General features: G+C 44.7%; 1 protein-coding gene across 3 annotated transcripts in view; it reads left to right on the top strand.

Moving 5' to 3' along the window:
- Nucleotides 1-15,756, top strand: part of LOC137379101 (L-fucose kinase) — a 322,051-nt gene that overhangs the window by 228,127 nt on the left and 78,168 nt on the right. The window lies entirely within an intron of this gene.

Genomic DNA, 15,756 nt, shown 5'->3' with positions numbered 1-15,756 from the left:
CAAAGGAGAAGGTGTAGATAGGACAAGGTCACAGAATAGCTGACCAGAAGGTCGTGGAGCAAAGGCAAACAGTATGTTAATGGTGTGTTGAAAGACAAAGCATTTGTACAGATTGGGTGTTAACGGACTGAAAATTGAACAGCCGCAAGTACAAACATGAGAGAAACCAGTGGGTAAGCAAACTGAACAAACTAAGATGAAATAAAATAAACACAAAAATATATATTTAAAAAAACTAAAAATAAAAGTAAAATGGGGGGCCCGTCATGCTCTGAAATTATTGAACTCAATGTTCAGTCCGGCAGGCTGTAGTGTGCCTAATCGATGAGATGCTGTTCCTTGAGCTTGCGTTGATGTTCATTGGAACACTGCAGCAATCCCAGGACAGAGATGTGAGCATGAGAGCAGGGGGGAGTGTTGAAATGGCAAGCAACCGGAAGCTCAGGGTCCTGCTTGCGGACTGAGCGGAGGTGTTCCGCAAAGCGGTCACCCAGTCTGCGTTTGGTCTCCCCAATGTAGAGGAGACCACATTGTGAGCAGCAAATACAGTATACCACATTGAAAGAAGTACAAGTAAATCACTGCTTCACCTGAAAGGAGTGTTTGGGGCCTGGATTTACAATGTAGTATACTGTATTCATCTTAGTTTGTTCAGTTTGCTTACCCACTTTTTTCATGTTTGTACTTGCGGCTGTTCAATTTTCAGTCCGTTAACACCCTATCTATACTAATGCTTTGTCTTTCAACACACCATTAACATATTGTTTGCCTTTGCTTTACGACCTTCTGGTCAGCTATTCTGTGACCTTGTCCTAGCTACACCTCCTTTGTTATCTCTTGCCCCACCCCCGCTTTACTTGCTTATAACCTTTTACATTTCTAATATTTGCCAGTTCTGAAGAAGGGTCACTGACCTGAAACGTTAACTCTGCTTCCCTCTCCACAGATGCTGCCAGACCTGCTGAGTACTTCCATCATTTCTTGTTTTTATTTCAGATTTCCAGCATCCACAGTATTTTGCTTTTATTATAATGTAATTTAACAGTCTCTTAGGCCACAACTTGAATGCTGATTCCATGGCGTAACCATCTTTGTACCAGCCAATATGGGGGGGGGGGGGGGAGGTGGTGGTTAGTCCTGTACGATGGGAGGGTTTTATGGGCTCCCACAATCCATTCAATGAGGTAGGGGGGCACTGACACCAACCATCCCACTGGATGTCAACCCGGAATTCCGAGCAGGAGTTCCAGTCTCCACTTGCTGGGACTGTCTGGAGTGGGGTTCCAACCCTGCACCGCCAGACTCAGACAGGAATGCTGTCACTGAACCAAAGGCTCGCTTCCATCAGTTTGGTGAATAGCACAAATCATCACCGAACCAGCCGAGTGCTATAGCAGGAGGCAGATCTCCAGCAATCCTCCAGTTCCTGTGATTGCTATTATATGTATCTCAGTCCATTCATAAAATGCTCAGCCATTAAGAATTTTACCTTTTTAATGAAAAGTTATTCAGCAATTTTACAAATTTAAAAGCATTTACAGAAAGAAAGGACCTGCATTTCCATAGCACCTTTTAAGACCTCGGGATGTCCTGAGCGCTTTACAGTCAATGAAGTACTTTTAAAGTAGTCACTGTTGTAACGAAGGAAACACAGCAGCCAATTAAGCACAACAAGGTCACACAAACAGCATTGAGAAAATGACCGAAAATGGCGGCACAGTGGCGCAGTGGTTAACACCGCAGCCTCACAGCTCCAGTGACCTGGGTTCAGTTCTGGGTACTGCCTGTGTGGAGTTTGCAAGTTCTCCCTGTGTCTGCGTGAGTTTCCTCCGGGTGCTCCGGTTTCCTCCCACAGCCAAAAAGACTTGCAGGTTGATAGGTAAATTGGCGATTATAAATTGCCCCTAGTGTAGGTAGGTGGTAGGGGGATATAGGGACAGGTGAGGATGTGGTAGGAATGTGGGATTAGTGTAGGATTAGTATAAATGGGTGGTTAATGGTCGGCACAGACTCGGTGGGCCGAAGGGCCTGTTTCAGTGCTGTATCTCTAAATCAAAAATCAAATCAGATAATTTGTTTTTTTAATGATGTTGACTGAAGGATAAATGTTGGAAAAGACACCACCGGGGTAACTCACTCCCCTGCTTTCTTCCATTAGTGCCAGGGGATCTTTTACATCCATCTGAGAGGCCAAATGGGGCCATAGTTTAACATATCATCTGAAAGTCAGCATCTTCAACAGTGCAGCACTCCCCCAGTACTGCACCATGAGAGTTAGCCTAGGTTTTGTCCTCACAACGTTCTGACCAAGGCAACAGTGTTACCACTGAGCCACAGCTAATAACTTTCAAAGTTCGAAAGCTTTTAAAACAAGAAAAGTCTAATTTTTTCAGTTCTCACTCTGTAAAGTAGCAAATATGAACACAGCGGACTTGCCAATGCTCAGTAATTGTTTCAGTAGTCCTGTGCAGCCTTGTGTTTAATAGTACAAGGAGCAGATAGGCACTCGTGAAATTCTTTACATAATTCGGACATAAGAGGATGTCTCTTGGAAAATGAGCAGCATGACTGGCTTGTGCTGCACAAGCAGTTCAAAACATAAAGCCTGCAGTGCAGGCATGTCCTGGAAACAACTCATGATTATTAACAAACTATGATTATGAAAAGAAGATTCCACTCTGTGTACAAATGGCAACGATACAAGTATTTCCATGTCTGGAAAGCTTACGCAGCAAAAGCCCGCCTCCCTATGTTCTTATCACACACATCGAGGTACTTGATCTCAATAACAACAACTTACCTTAAATGGCATCTCTCCCCAGTAAAATATCCTGAGGCACTTTACAAGAGTGCAATCAGACAAGAATTGACACCAAGCCAAAAAAGGAGACATTAGGACAAGTTTTAAAGAACGTCTTAAAGGAGGGGAGAGATATTGAGAGGCAGAGAAGTTTAAGGAGGGAATTCCAGAGCTTATGGCCCAGGCAACTGAAGGTACAGCTGCCAGTGGTGGGACAAATGGAGTGGGGAAATGGACAAGAGGCCAGAATTGGGAAAACAGAGTTCTCAGAGGCTTGTAAGAATGGTGAAGGTTACCGTGACAGGGAAGGGGCACCACAGGCACATGTACGCACTGCTCCAGTACCTTTCCCAACTGGAAGTCCTTCATGCATGAGTAAGGATTGTGTTTAAAGGCATTCCTCGCCATACTTTTCTGATTGGTGCCTTCCTGTATTTCTCCCAGTTTAAAAATGTGCGGGGAATATATTAGTCAGATTTCCTATATTGCCCTGTATACAAAAACAGAGCCAAACAAAATCTGGGAATTATAGGCTAGTCAGCTTAACGTCAGTGATGGGAAAGATACAGGAATCTATATTAAAGGAAGTGACAGAACAGCAACTAGAGACAGAAATTATAATTTAAAAAATAGTCAGCATAGATTTCAAAAGGCTAAGTCAAGCTTAACTAACCTGATAGAATCTTTTGAAGAGGTAACAGAAAGTGTAGACAAGGGTAATGCAGTAGATGTCATAAACTTGGCATTTCAAAAAGGCCTTCGGTAAGGTACCACACGGAAGGCTCGTGACATAGGTTAGGACATGTGGAGTCGGGATAAATCGCTGAATGAGCAGCAAATTGGCTAAAAAATAGAAAGCAAAGAGTAGGGGTAAAGAGTTGTTATTCAGATTGGAGGAAGGTAGAAAGCTGTGTTCCAGAAGGATCAGTGCTAGGATTACTGTTATTCATAATGTATATTATTGATTTGGATTGAGGAACAAGTACCTGAATATCAAAATTTGCAGATGATACTGGACTAGGGGTACATCTAACGCTGAGGGAGAATGCAACATAATACAAGAAGACATTAGAAAGCCTCCAGATTGGAATGTCATGTGGCAAATGAACTTTACAGAGATAAATGTGAAGTGATGCACTTTTGGTCGAAAAAATAGAAACACCATCGACACCTTTAGAATTTTGCTGGATAAATGTGCCCGGTTCTAGTCAACACCATTGTGTTACCTTTAACAGATCCAAATCAGGACATTACTATGGATGTTGTATTTCTACAACATGCGATCAGTAAGATAATTTAAATTATGTTAAGCATGCTATCAGTAAAATTATTCAGATTAACTATATGTTCGTTCATGCAAGCCGCAAAGCACACTTTGATTTGGCTTATACTGCCAGCGCGAAAGCAACAATGAACACAAATGTAAAAGATCTCATCTACTGACTGGGGATTGGAAGTGTGAACCCTATACAGTGAGACACCTGCACAGCACAGAATGAGTTCCACATTTTGTTTAAAATATTGTCCCCTTGTTGACTACTGACCATGTTCTCTCATTCAAGCACGGTGTGGTCTTGTCCACTGAGTCTTTGACTTTGAAAGATTAGAACAGTATACCAGGGAATACTTACACGAAGCCTAGTTGCTGGACTAAGAATCACTGAGTATTTTATATTAATCCCTGTAAATTTCTGTCTGTTTATTTTGTTTAAATTATCTTTACTTCCCAACAGCCACCCCAATTTCCAAGTTGCAATTGTCAATGCTATCCTCACTATTGTTCCCCCAGGCCTTGGGAATTCAAAGATTGTGGGTTGTTGCTTTGTTGTTGAGTCTCTCCTCTTCCAGCCTTGATGCTTCACTTGGTGCATTAATTAAAACAAAGTGTGTTCTCCTCCTCTCCAGAAAGGTACTGGCTATTTATGGGTTAGGTGTTGACCAGCCTGCATTACCCTCCCAATTCCCCATTCTTGATACATGAATCTGGAGAGCGAATGTCATTGTGGGGAGAGAATAGCCATCTGTAGTCCCACAATGAGGCAAATGTTCTGATATACACTGATTGCGACTGAGCTTCCCTCCACCAGGGCTTCTCAGGAAACTACCCCCTTAAGATTCACATACACACAGGAGCAGTGGCCGGAATTTTACGGTGGATGGACAGGTGTCGGACTCCGACGTGAAAGTCGGTGGTGAACCCACTTCCGCCTAGCCCAGGGATCCGTCCCATATTTTATGGGTCCCCAGGCTTTAATTGTCCCAGGGTGGGACTTCCACCCACTTGAGGGAGGATGTCCCGCCTCAGTGAGCTGCCGGCCAATCAGCGGGCCGGCTGCTCTTAGTCTGAGCAGTGCCACCGGGAGCAGTGGCCACTACTGGGGCTGCAGCCTAGCCAACGCCATGGATCGAGGAGGGAAGGTAAGTAGGGGCATGCCGCACCATGGGTATCGGTCCTTCCAAGGTGAGTATGGAGTGGTCGTTTGAGGGGAGGGGGGTTCCTTGGGTCCCGGGGGTGGGTTGGGTACCCTGTGCCCGACTGCCATGCCAGGGCGCGGAAAGACCGGCAGCTATTGCTGGACGGCCTTTCACGTCCCCAGCACACCCGCTTGCCATGGGTAAAATACCCATGGAGGCGGGCGAGGGCCTTTAAGTGGCCGTTAAGTGGCCACTTAAGGCTCTTGATTGGCCTCGGGCGGGTGGGCGGTCCCCCCCCCCCCCCGCCTGACTGCCGTAAACTTGTTCAGAGGTGGAAGTGGGGTGGGTAGGCCTCCTGGAGCCTGCCACTCAATTTTATGCCACCCCTGTGCCACCATCCGACCAGCTGGGGCAGCGTAAAATTCCAACCAGTAACTTTGATTAATTTCTCCCTCCACCCCACCCCCACACAGAGAAAAACACCTCCTGCCCCCTCCCCACAGGTGTCGCGCCACGTTTCCCCTGGCCGCCAGAATAAAGATTGAAACGTGCTGCCTGAATCGCTGTAGCCTGCTTGGTAAGTAGACCTTTACATATATTAATGCGGGTCCTGTCGCTGAGTGGCGGGCAGCGCCACGAGGCCTTACCACCGCCGCCTAGATCAATACAGGGCCTGCCGCTGTCAGGGTCAGTGGCAGGCCTCCTGCGTACAGGTCTTCATTGTTCCCCTGTCGCCATTCCCTCGGCAGAGAGGCTTTAAAATCCAGCCCATTGGGTCAGGCGGCACCTGAATAACAATATTAACTTAAGGTTTTAGGAGGGGTGTATCATCAGAATTGACCAAACTGCATTTTCTGCAGCTCTTGCAGTGTCGAGCAATCATCATCACCCTTCCTTCAGCAATGGGTGGTACATAGCAATGGGTTGCACGGAGCAATGAGTCAAACAGAGCAATGGCTTTGACAGATGGGTTGCACAGAGCAATGGATTCCATGGAGTGATGGGTGGCACAGAGTAATGGGAAACGTAGTGATGGATCAGGAGTGACAATGAATCAGGCTTAACAGTAGGTCAGAGGAGAGATGGGTCGTATGGAGAACCAACACTGAGATGTTTACAAATCACAAGGGGGTGCACACAACAGCACAACATACATCACAGGCATCAGTGCACTTATGGAAATTAATTCACTTTTAATATACATTACAATTACAATCTGCAAATGGCAACAGAACATAGGCAGTTTGCGATGATAAATATCCAGGTAAAGCAGTTCTGTAACTGTACATTTAGTAAAATGTTGCAGTGCCCAATTGCAGATCTCACTTGGAGAACTGGACTATATGGGGATGCTGATACAACCATGGCCCTTTCTGCATTTGCTGGTGTCCTCCTGGTCATGCTGCTGGTGAACTGTTGAGCATTCCTGCTCTGTGCTGCCAGTGTGCTGCTGATCGCACCTGTTGGTGTGCTGCTGGTCATTCCTGCTGGTTGTGTGGCTGGTCACTGCTGCTAGTCACTCCTGCTGGTTGTGTGGCTGGTCACTGCATAGCATTCTGCTTTTGTCTTGTCAGTCTTCTCTGGGCACCTTGTAGCATCTTTCTTGCCTGATTCCCAAGCATTGTTTCAGCATTCCAAATGTTTGATCAGCAAGGGCTCTAATGTATCTGGGATGTGGAATTTGTATCAGTGGTGTCATCAGTCTTGGCTGCATTGAGTAGTTCTATGACCATCCATCCATCCATCCATCCTTCTCCATCAAAGAACCTTGGCCTGCTTGATAGGCACAAAACAAAAGTAACATGCAAACCTTCAGGGGTGCATACACTTTTGTGCATCATTCTCTATTGGGGTCACATACCATGTGCACATTGATGTAATAATATAATCTGCCTATTTCAATAGGGTTGTAGACCATTTGTCAATGACTACAAGGGCAATGGCGCACTGTATTGTAGGGATCCCAATGCAATTGTTGCTGGATCGTGTAGATGGGTTTCTGTGATCTAATACAGACAGATACAGGAAAATGAAATGTCCACCCAGAGGACAGATCCTATTCTGGATGTCTTTAGATTGCCTGTCACTACACTGCCCCTCTGAAATGCCCATTCTGCTGCCCAGGAGCGAGATCTGTGCATGTTCCTTCTCCAGTGGCTAAAGTGTAAACATTCAGACAAAGCACCTCTGTCCATATTGGCTAATTTATTGCAGGAAGGTTTAAAAGATGGCCAAGGGCATTTAGTACATCCAGTTTGGCACCACACTGGAGTTAAACTTTGTACCATTTGAAATCAGAGCAGTATGAGACTACCCACTCAAGGAATCTCGCTCCACTTCTCCCTGGAGTTAGATTAGGCCTTCAATCTGGATTTGGATGACAAATTTAAAGTTGTGAATGCACCCTTTTTAGGTCTGTTGCTAAATATAAAACAAGGAAAAGGATTTAACACTATGGCAATGTGAAGCTGGAGATGAGAAGTTTTTTTTTCCACACTGTAGTAACATTCTGTAATAGACTTCCATCAAGCAGTTAATGTTGTGCAAACTTTCATTTTTAAGAAAAAGAGTTGGAAAACATTGGTTTAGAACATTTTAACATGATTAAATTTTATAAGAACTCTGTTAATATAGAATACAATAGTTCCTGTGCTACTGGAGGCAATTGGCTAGAGTTGAATAATATCCTTATAATGTTAGATTATTATGGAGATGGGAGGTTTTACAGATCTATATCTTCTTGGAATCTATTTACCTGTGGTTTATGAGATTCATTAATGAAATAGCCCAATGATAATCAACTTGTACCTCATTTTCTAGAATTTGGTTCTTCTCAGTAATAATGTAATCACCTGTTTGAAAACTGCAAATTCACTGACATAGAGACCCCCCCACTCTCTGAATTCTCACTGTATCGTTGGGACGCAATGCACAGTCTCCTGTTCTAACTAATTCTTTCACAAGATCTCAGAACTGTAGAAGTCCTTACCTCCCTCTGTCTTACCTCCCTATTTTTTTTTTTTACTTCCCCTCTCTTACCTCCCTCCATCAATCTTTAGGCTTTTCACATCCTCTTCGCTCCATTCCGTTGTGTCCTGCATTATAGCCCTTGTCCCTTCTCCTGGATTTCTTAATTATAAAAAGCCACAGGTTCCTGATGACATAGTTGCCTAATAGATTTGAAATTTCGAGGGAATACTCCATAATGTAAAGGTTTAAATTTAATGAGGCAGTTATACAGTCAGGGACTCCCTTCAAAAGAAGAAAAAGAAAACAAAAACTTGCATTTATATTGTGCATTTCACCACCTCAGAGCGTCCCAAGGTGCTTTACAGCTAATTAAGTATTTTTGAAGTGTAAGCACTGTTGTAGGAAACATTGCAACCGCAGCAAGCTCCCACTAACTGTAATGAAATATTGACCAGATAATCAGTATTAGTGATGTTGGTTTAGAGATAAATATTGACCAGGACTCCAGGGATAACTCCCCTGCTCTTCTTTGAAGAAGTGTCATGGGATCTTTTCCTTCCACCTGAAAAAGCAGATAGGGCACCCGTTTAACATCTCATCGGAAAGTCGGCACCTCCAAAAGTGCAGCACTCCCATAGTACTACACTTGAGGTCAGCCTGGGTGAAGTCACACTTCTCAAGCATCTAGGTTGTCTGTTTGATTCCACTCACAGTTACACAGACTTTCAGCTCTTCAATCTGAAGGTGAAAGTGAAATTGAAGGCACAAACTGTCATTTGGTTTTTCCTTCAGTAAATCTCCTTACCTAGACATATGACACAAAGTATTTTAAGTTGTGAACGTTATCAGCTTTGCTATGACAGGCAACAGTTTGATAAAGGTGCCCTTCTAATCAAATTCTGCTCTTTAATCTCCCTCAGTTTGAATGTTTCCTGTGGCTGGATTCAAAGCCCTTGATCACATGCAGCTCAGTAAGCTATATCGCAGTGCTGATGATGTCCATTCCCTGTGTAATCCTCTGGAGAAACAGCGCACTGTTTAATCAGCTCTGCTTTTCTTTTACCAAGATTAATGAGTTCTATCCAGTGAAAGGTGCTGACTGATGGTCTGGCTGTCTCTGAAGTCCCAATGTAGTCCATCTTAGCTCTCTTGAGAGATGATCAACTGGTCTCCTGTTAGAAGGATTCTTGTCAGCCTGTTTATTGCCTGCAACACATTCTGATAACTCGGCAAGCTTTTTAACTGGGAGATATTTCTTGAAGTTAGACGAGGGGCTTCAGTATTCATCTTGCAGACAACAACATCAGTAGGCTGAAAGACAAAGATGCATTGCTTGCACACATGTCTAAAGAACTATTAATCAAGTTTAAAGTTAAACTTTTTCAGCAATTTGCATATACTCTATCCAGGAGAGAGCAGAATTTAAAATAAACACTTCTGAAAAGTGTTTTGGTGGTTAATGAAAATCCTTAAGACAAAACAATAATTTTATTTTTTTATATTTTTTATTTAGAGATACAGCACTGAAACAGGCCCTTCGGCCCACCGAGTCTGTGCCGACCAAGAACCACCCATTTATACTAACCCTACAGTAATCCCATATTCCCTACCACCTACCTACACTAGGGGTAATTTACAATGGCCAATTTACCTATTACCTGCAAGTCTTCAGCTGTGGGAGGAAACCGGAGCACCCAGCGAAAACCCACGCGGTCACAGGGAGAACTTGCAAACTCCACACAGGCAGTACCCAGAATTGAACCCGGGTCCCTGGAGCTGTGAGGCTGCAGTGCTAACCACTACATGGTGGTGACAGAGTAGGAGGAGGAACCTGCTGCCTGATTGACATCCATGTGACCAGCTAGCTCCTGCTCTGGTACCACCATTTGCTCTATTCACCTATACATTGTGTGATAAATCTGACCCTGGCATCTAATGGATGGTGATGTTAATTCTTTATTGAGGTAATCAAACTGAGCACAAATTAGGATAATTGCAATGCTTGACTGATAGTTATAAGAACAGACTGATATTACCCCATTCCCTTCTTGACTAGAGTCAGAACCAGACTGCTATTTCCTTCTCTGTAGCTTCACCTGTACCACTGGCCTTTTACTTATACAGGCCTGTAATTGGTGCTAGCCTGACCCTTGCACCTGAAACCCCGAAATGTGAGGGTTTTTTTCAATATAAGATTAGGAAGATAAGGTTGAATGGTTATTGTCAGCTTGATAAGTTTAGACTGGAGGAGTAATAAGGCTGCTCAACAATAAGCGGCTCATCTCAACAGGCTCAATTCTTTAAGAGACAGGACGCTGTCCAGAGCTACAGTGACTATGGTAATGCTAGTCAACCATTCGCAGCTTATCTCAAAAAAACATTCTTGCTAGCTTTTTTTAAAGACATGCTAGAAATAGTGGCAGTCCAAAGAGCCTTGGGTCCAGGTATGTTGATCATTAAAATGTCATGAACAGGTACAGAAAATAATCAAAAAGACTAATGGAATGCTGGCCTTTATATCTAGAGGACTAGAATACAATGAGGTAGAAGTCATGTTTCAGCTATACAATGACCACACCTGGAGTGTTGTGAGCAGTTCTGAGTACCACACCTTAGGAAGGATATATTGACTTTGGAGGAATTGCAGTGCAGGTTTACCAGAATGATACCTGAACTCCAAGGGTTAAATTACAAAGTGTGATTACATAAACAAGGATTGTATTCCCTGGAATTTATAATGTTAAGGGGTGATTTGATTGAAGTTTTCAAGATATTAAGGGGAACAGATCGGGTAGATGGAGAGAAACTATTTCCACTGATTGGGAGTCTGGGACTTGGCGTAGTCTAAAAATTAGAGTCAGACCTTTCAGGAGTGAAATTAGGAAACACTTTTACACACAAATTGTTATAGCCGTTTGGAACTCTCTTCTGCAAACAGCAGTTGATGCTAGATCAATTGTAAAGTTTAAATCTGAGATTGATAGATTTTTGTTATCCGAAGGTGTTAATTTATATAGGACAAAGGCAGCTATATGCAGTTAGGTCACAGATCAGCTAAGATTTCTTTGAATGGCAGAACAGACTCAAGGGACTGAATTACCTACTCCTTTTCCTGTATTCCTACATACCTAGGACTACAGTAGCTAAGCTAAACACAGCATATTTCAACACTTCAATTTTAACTGTTCCATTGCCAGGCAGCATAATTAAAATTAAACATACAGCATATCTTTATGGCCTCTTGCTTGAATCTTCCTTCACCTGTCCATTCTTACAACTGTGACTTACTGGGCACTATTTTCTGAACATCACTATCTCTATCCTCCAAAGAAAAAAAGTCATTTATATAGCACTTTTCACGATCTCAGGGCTTCCTTTTTTGTACAGCCAATGAAGTACTTTTGAATTGTAGTTACTGTTGTAATGTGGGAAATGCAGCATCCAAATAGCACACAGCAAGGTCCCACAAGCAGCAATGACCAAATAATCTGTTTTGGTGATGTTGGTTGAGGGATAAATCTTGGCCAGGACACAGTAGAATGCCACTGCTCTTCCTTGAAATAGTGCTATGTCCACCTGTGATGGCTGACGGGTCCTCAGTTTAATGTTGCATCCTAAAAGATGGCACCTCCCACTGTGCATTCCCTTGGTGCTGCACTGGACTGTCACTCTGGATTATGTGCTGAAGTCTGTGGAGTGGGATTTGAATCCAGAATCTTAGAGTCATAATCTTCTGACTCATAGGTGAGAATGCTAGTACTGAACCACAGCTGACACCTGGGGTATATGTGACTGTGCTGGTGCTTGAGTCTTGGTTATAATGGCACAGTAAGATGGTGGCCTGCCCAGGGCCTCTGGCAGTGTTGGTACCCTGCTCTTCCAGAACCAGTAGCTTGTGCGTATGTCGATGAACAAGACATAATTGAAATATTGAAAGCTAACTCCTAGCTTGGTAGAGACCTCAAGGTTCATCTCCTTTTACTCACTTGATACTTTCAGGGGCATTGTTGTCCAGGGAGTCACAAACCTGTAATTTCTGGGTATTGCTGCATTTTTAGTCTTGACCCTTTTGTTATGTCTTACAAGTCAAGAAGTAGTCTTGAGATTTTGTAAGTCCAAGGAGCACGTACAGTGACAGGTCTGTATCCCCCATCCTGTTTGCTAGGAACTGGACACACATCATGCAGCCAAGACATGTTAAAAGGACTTGTTTGGTGAAGCCCTGTTAAGATCTAAGTGTGACAGTAGTTTCAGATGCAAATTACAGTCTTTATATGTGCCATGCTGCTAAGCAATGAAAGGATTGTAAGGTTGCTTGTAGCTTTGGAAAAGTGAACAGCAAATGTGTGCAGGTTCTGAACTTACACTTGTAGCTGTGTACTAGGGGCAGATGCTACCAAAGGATGACATGACCTTGATGTTTTAGCTCTGGTCTGTAACAGCAACAGCTTGAGCTTATATAGTGCCTTTAATGTAGTAAGGCATCCTAAAATGCTTCACAGGAGCATTATAAAATAAAATCATCATCTTCCACATTTGCATCTTGAGTATTGCAAAGAGCACGCCCAACGTCTGCTATCTCTGGTCACAGGGTTTAGTTGATTCTTCATATATGTTTTTTCACATCTAACACAAGCGATACCTGTTTTAGGTAAACACTCTTACATCTCAAGATCCAAGGGTAACCTGGTGCACACTGTAACCCAGGATACTACACTGTGCGCAAACAATAAATTGATTTACAAAAGCAAAAGACTGTGGATGCTGGAAATCTGAAATAAAAACAGAAATTGCTGCAAATGCTCGGCATGTCAGGCTGCATCTGTGGAGAGAGAAACAGTTAACTTTTCCGGTTGATGACTTTTCAGTTCAGGCAGCCTGGTCTGCTGGAGGATGAAAGAATCCTGTCAGCCTGGAAAGCAAGCACACACACGAAGGAAGTTCTTATTATGGACACAGACCAGTTGGATGTTGAGGGAGTGGAAGCCCTTCCTGTTGATGGATCGAGTGACCAGTCACTGGGTGCCTTGATGGCCATACGGGTGTAAACGATGAAGCCCTGCACCTGAGGGAATCCAGCAATGGAGGTCAAACCCAATGCTATCTGTCCCTGTGATGCCGCATCTGTCATAAAATGAATGTGCTGTCAACCTCTGGCAAAGATGGCATCAGTGACCTATCTTGCAGTGGTAGGCTGCCATTTTTGAGATGTCACTAAGGTCCGCAGCTGATCCTTGGAAGGAGCCAGAAATGAAGACGTTTAAGGCCACAGTGACTTTGATAGGGCATGGTGACCAGTGTTGCGAGGTGTGAGGTCTTCGATGACGAGGTCACAGACTCCTGTGGCATTGGGTCTCGGTCATCTTCAGGCAGGCCCTCATCCTGATGACCACCTTCGTGTGCGGCTGCATCAAGCTGTGTGTAGAGCTCCAGTACGCAAACTCCAAGTGTCACTACGTGCTGAGGTTCTATCTGTCCCCGGTGTTGCGAAGGATGGGCCTGGGCACATTGCCGCGGAACGCTCCATGCAGTTGGGCCATGCCGTACCACCTATCCTTCGTGGAGCAGTTTCTGCGGGAAAACACCTTTGACCACCGGTCCATCAGGCAGTGGTCTGCACGGAATGTCCTCAAGGCCCTACGGGAAAAGGAGACGATGGATCCTGTCGGATGGTTCCCCGAGCAGACCGTCAAAGACATTTGGCGGAATGCCTCATCACCAGAACTTTCAAACAAGCACCAAGACGTAGCTTGGCTGGTGGTGAGAAGGGCCCTCCCCGTCAGATCCTTCATGCACACCCGAAGTCTCGCCCCCTCCGTACAGTGCCCCCGCGTTGGCTGTGGTGGGGAAGAGACGGTTGCCCACCTCCTCCTGGAATGTGTCTTCGCAAAGCAGGTGTGGAAAGAGATGCAGTGGTTTTTGTCGAGGTTCATCCCAAGCAGCTCGGTAACACAGGAGTCTGTGCTCTACGGGCTGTTCCCAGGAACGCACACCGAGACAAACATCAACTGCTGCTGGAGGACTATCAATTCGGTGAAAGACGCCCTTTGGTCTGCCCGAAACTTGCTGGTCTTCCAGCGCAAAGAGTTGTCCACCACCGAATGTTGCAGACTGGCACATTCCAAGGTCCAGGACTACGTGCTGAGGGACGCACTAAAGCTTGGGGCAGCCGCAGCAAAGGCTCAATGGGGAAAGACCACAGTGTAAGGACCCCCACCAAGCTGAACTGAGGGGCTGGATCCATGGGAAACCCCTTGAACTGTATCGTTGATATTTTCATTTGCTGTAAATGTGAAACTGTAATTGGCATGACAATAGTGAAAGGGAAGGGTTGTGAAGAAACTCATGATAGTATAGAAGGAAACTGATCTCCCTTGCAATGTTTGTATCTTTTGGTGCTGTTTGAAACTGTTTGGCAATGTAATTTTTACAGAATTTTATGAATAAAGTATATTTTGGAAATTAAAAAAAAATCTTCAGGCAGCTCTATCTTCGGATGTAGATCCTGTGTTTAGGATATGGCCGCTTGTCCTTCCTGCCCCTCATTCCTCTCCTGTGCCCACCTGCTGCTCGGGATTCCGCCTTCCCTGCAGAGGGTGTTGCCCCTCATCACCACGGGCCCAAAGTCTAACAGTTGTGTTCCCATTGCAAGCTGCAGCCTTCGTTTTGGACAGGTGGCCACCCAGTTGTCCTTGGCAGCCGTGCCCCCTATTCTTCTGCCCCCATGGTGCCAGGGGAGTGATGACCCCGTTCAGAGCCCAGGGACTGAGTGCCCACTCTCCCTGCTACCTGCGCAGTGCCAAGTGCACCTCCTTACCAAACGCTGTCCCCTTTGCCCCCACTGACCCTCTTATGGGGCCGGGGTGATGCCCTGGAGCAGCCTTGAATGTCTCCCCACTGTGTATCTGCTTTCCTTTAGTTGATCAGAAACTGATTGCTCCTGAAACTCATGAGCCCCTTGAATTATTCCACCCTCCTGTCCAACAAGCTCTTTACAAAGTTTTTAACTAATTTAATTGGCCTCAACAGGGAGGAGAGCGGGATCCTTGTTCTGCCCTCCTCCTGCCATGTCAGCACCAGGAATGGCATCCTGAAAGTGACATGCCGCTTGTTGCTGGTATTTTTGGCCCCCCCCCCACCAAAATTGGGAACAGAGGCGGGGGGTGGGGGGGGCGGCAAAAATCCAGCCCTAAAACTGTGCACAGCACTCCAGCTTTGATCTCACCAAAGCCCTAAATAAGCCCAAGGTTAACGTGCCATTTGCCTTCCAAATTGCTTTCTGTACCTGCATGTTAACTCTCTGTAATTTGTGTACAACGCCCTCCAAATCCCTCTGAATACCAACATTTACTAGTCTCTCATCTTTAATTTAAAAAATTCTGCTTTTCCATTCTTCCTACCAAAGTGGATAATTTCCTGCTTCCAGTCCATATCCTTTTCCAGTTTCTTTACATCCTCCTCATAGCTTACTTTCCCACCTAGCTTTGTATCATCAGCAAACTTGGGTAAATTACATTCAGTCCCCTCACCAAAGTCATTGATATAGATTGTAAATAGCTGAGGCTAAAGCA

This window comes from Heterodontus francisci, chromosome 17 (genome assembly GCF_036365525.1).
Source record: "Heterodontus francisci isolate sHetFra1 chromosome 17, sHetFra1.hap1, whole genome shotgun sequence".
NCBI lineage: Eukaryota > Metazoa > Chordata > Chondrichthyes > Heterodontiformes > Heterodontidae > Heterodontus > Heterodontus francisci.
The sequence above is the reverse complement of the archived record's forward strand: the minus strand, read 5'-3'. Positions and strand labels throughout refer to the sequence as shown.